Source organism: Hibiscus syriacus, unplaced genomic scaffold (assembly GCF_006381635.1).
Source record: "Hibiscus syriacus cultivar Baekdansim isolate YM2019G1 unplaced genomic scaffold, ASM638163v2 tig00003715_pilon, whole genome shotgun sequence".
NCBI lineage: Eukaryota > Viridiplantae > Streptophyta > Magnoliopsida > Malvales > Malvaceae > Hibiscus > Hibiscus syriacus.
Genome location: NW_024061980.1, coordinates 1,190,672 through 1,194,781, shown reverse-complemented (window position 1 = coordinate 1,194,781; position 4,110 = coordinate 1,190,672). Strand labels below are relative to the sequence as shown.

The window sequence follows — 4,110 nt, the reverse complement described above, 5'->3', positions numbered from 1 at the left end:
CGAGGAGGGAGGGTTATGATCCCATCGACCAAATCAGGCAATTCAGAAATGATACGGCCGTAGCTATAAATTTGACCAGGAAACTTCACGAGGCAAACACATTTTTAAGAGGACGGACTCATGTAATTTTAAAGAGAAAATACATAGAAAAATCATATAAATAACTTCTTCCATTAATGCTATTAAAGAATATTAACAGAGAAGAAACTATTTAAAACTTTTACTTTACACATTTTCACATATCATCAAACAATGAATAATTAATAGTTTCAATATTTTCCTGTTAGAATTTATAAAAAAATAATTCTTTTATTTAAATTTAGTTTGAGAAAATTTGAACGAAAAATCATTTAAATTATTAATTAAATATAATTTAATAACATATAGGAATATTTTAAATAAAAATTTCAATTCTTTTATAAATAAAAATATCAATTTTCATGTATTTGTTATATTTATTTAACAATATTTCCATAAATAACTTAATTTATCAATAATTACCCAAAATATCCTTTAACATGAATCAACATTTCATTCAAAAATCAAAAGAAAGACATGTTAGTATACAATTGAAGTGTTACATTTTACTAGGTGCAATAAAGAACATGGAAAGGTATAAAACAAATCACTCCCATAATAGACATTAAATTTGAGATGAATGGTTCGAATCCTAATATTATGAATATAACAAACTGGGTTGAAAAAATTACTCTCGTAATAAACTGCTGGCTGCAATATTCAATTCATATTAGTCTACCAATAGCTTAGATAGTTACAAATAGTTACAAAAATAAAATAAAATTAAAACTCCTATTATTTCCTCCAGCTTATCTCCCTTTCCTGTGATAAAACATAGTAATAAAATACTGAAAATGCCTTGCTTTCTAAAAAAAATGAGTGAAAAAGAAGAAAAAAATCAAAGGATTTCAATGCTTGAGTTCATGGTCAACCATGTCTTATCTTTTTTATTTCATATGGTTATAAAATAGCCTTGAACAGATAATCTGTACCCTTTAACGTAGGGGAGGAACTGGTCATATTTCATTATCGCATTTTCAAGGAGCTGAAATATCAACATCGGCATCCTAATCTTCCAACATTCCTCCTCAAATCAACAACTGAAACTGCAACAGATATGTCAGAATCAACAAACACAACACAGATATTAGGTTCTCGAATGAGAAGGTTAAAAACATGGTATAATCTGACAACCATAAAATGTGTAAAAAAAAGGTGGGAAATTATATGAACACAAGAAATGGTGGTTAAAGATAACAAATTAAAACACGTAGGTGTAATAAAAGTGGGATTATAACTTGCATCAGATATTCAATAGAGGAACAGAAACAGCAGTAGTGTTCCTCAAATGAACCTGGACCCTTTATCTGCAGGCTTAAGAATTTGGAAAGAGCACATTAGGCTTTCGTCAACGCTCATCATTGCCCCAGCAGTATCAAATTCGCCACAATAATTGGGAGCGGAAAATATTGTCACGAGTTGTCTGTCAGAAAAGAACTCATATCCATCTTCAACGACCTGAAACAAAAGCATTATGGTTAGTTGCTTTGCTTACAACACCCACACATAAATAAGGAAGAAAAGAGCAAATAGCCCTAACCTGATGGGCACGGCAAGCAAGGTCCATATCATTTTTCATTAAGAACTCGGAGACTCTATCTGGGCCAAAGTTGAAAGAGACTCCTCGATCATTCATGCCCCACCCTTTTATATCCCTAGCAGGATCTGACCAAAGTAAATCACAAAGCAGACCAGAATCAGGAACATCAGTTGGACGGATTAAACTCCTGATTTTATCCAAATTTGTCAGCTCAGGGGATAGGCCACCATGCATGCACAATATTTTGTCATCAATTACAGCAGCCACTGGAAGACAGTTGAAACACTCGGTAAAGATTTTCCAAAGTCTCGCATTGAACCTTCGTTTGCATTCATCATAAAATCCATAAATCCGGTTAATAGAAGCACATTCATGATTCCCTCTCAAAAGAAAAAGTTCTCAGGATATTTAATCTTAAAGGCGAACAAAAGGCATATTGTTTCTAGACTCTGCTTGCCGCGATCAACATAGTCCCCCAGGAATAAATAATTAGCATTAGGGGGGAAACCCCCATATTCAAAAAGCCTCAGAAGATCAGTGTACTGCCCATGAATGTCACCTGGAAGAAGAAAACAACAAAAGATCAGACTATTAAAACTTCTTTCAAAAAGTTTAGGACAATTGTCAAAAGTAGGAAGATAGATTTCCAGAATTGATGTTCAAAATAGCATGTGAATTCTTCACTATACTATTTTGATATATTTGTCACTTTCACATAAATTGAATGTGAACTCCAGCGTTTCTTTGGAGTTGCTTTATCAATGCATAATTGGAACAACCAAGTAGTACCAAACAAATATTACTTCATTAGTTATTGATACTATGGTGGAAGAAACATTTTAAAGAAAGTTAGGGTTTACTAAAAGAGGTTTCAATAATGATAGGGCTCCTTACTTTTATATGGTTCTATCATTTTCATGATATTCAATATGTTCGTCATGTAAAAATATACTAATACATAGTTTCTGCTTTCAGCAATCATTAATATATTTTGAGCAGTCAATTGATGATTAATATAAATGATCCGGTTTTCACATCCATCATCCCTCCACTTGAGCCTTTCCGGGCAATCCATGGCATCCTCAAGTAACCAAAGATAAAATGAAGCAGCACAGCCACTTTAAAACATTATTGTATCTGAACTGTAGCTACCTGCCGGCTGCCACCCCACCCCACCGCACCTATATCATTAAAATCCTACGAAAATCTAAAAATTCAATGCATAAAAAACGGTTACAACTCACATCTTCAATCTGCCATCAAATTCAGCTTATATGCAGTTATGTGTCGATCAATAGCTAAGAAACCACCATCTTCAATCTTATTCTAAACTAAAATCAAACCCACGCTTTCATCTTACCTCAAATTAAAAGAAAAGATCTGGATAAGATCCAATCATACCAAGAAGGCAATAACAACACCCAAAACATCAATTTTGGATTAATACGGTTTAAGCATAGAAATAAGAATATCCTCAAATGCAGCTCCGGTGGACATACAGATTCATTCAAAATGCTAAAACAAACATTTCCTTCAAAATTTTCAAAATTTCCCTAATCTAATCAAATTTCCCAATGAAATAGATGATCATTTCTACAAAGTTTTCAACTTTTGCCTTATACATTAAAAGTTCAAAACAAACAAATCCTAAGATTAAACATAAATGGACCCAAAACATCAATTTCTATCATTTTTTCGATTGAAAAAAAAATAGATAAAGGCACACCACAGATCTTGATGGGAGCTTCAAGTTCAAGAAGATTAGGCTGTTGAAGAAAGATTTCTCTTGCAACAGTGCAAAGCTGACGGATCTCACCTTCCAACAGTTTCACTTGATTCCCTGGTCTCGCTTGTTTTAAATCCAATAACCGTTGTATTATATCATCCAAAACCGCAGGTTCCATTGAAACAGAACCCATAGTCTGGGAAAATTAATCAAAAAAAATCTCTCCGACGACAAGAAGAAAAACCAAATTCCTTACTCTTCTCTCTTGGGTTTGTCCAAAACTGAGTTTTGATTTGATTTTGGTAATTCTTTGAAAATGAAAGAGGCGCCTGGCTGTTCTTTCTTAATTACTTTTTTTTCACTGTTAATACGATTAGGGATGGCAACTCAACCCGAATCCGACGGGTTCCGACCCGACCCGATCGGGTCGAATTTTTTTTTAAAAATTTCGGGTTCGGGTCGGGTCGGGTTTTTTTTTAAATGTACTGTTCGGGTCGGGTCGGGTCGGGTTTAGGATGAAAAAAATCCGACCCGACCCGACCCGAAAAATATATATAATTTTATCCTATATATTTAGGGATAATTACAATAATGTCCCTCCATATATAATTTTTTTCAATTAAGTCATTGTTTTCATTGAATAAAAATTTTTTTATTATTATTTCGGGTCGGGTCGGGTTTCTAAATCATATATTCGGGTCGGGTCGGGTCGGGTGAAACCTTAATTTCGTCGGGTCGGGTCGGGTCACGGGTGAAAAACCCTTTC

General features: G+C 33.9%; 1 pseudogene; it reads right to left on the bottom strand.

The window, feature by feature from the left end:
- Positions 1-845: 845 nt before the first annotated feature.
- Positions 846-3,664, bottom strand: LOC120180288 (annotated as a pseudogene).
- Between the last annotated feature and the right edge of the window lie 446 nt (positions 3,665-4,110).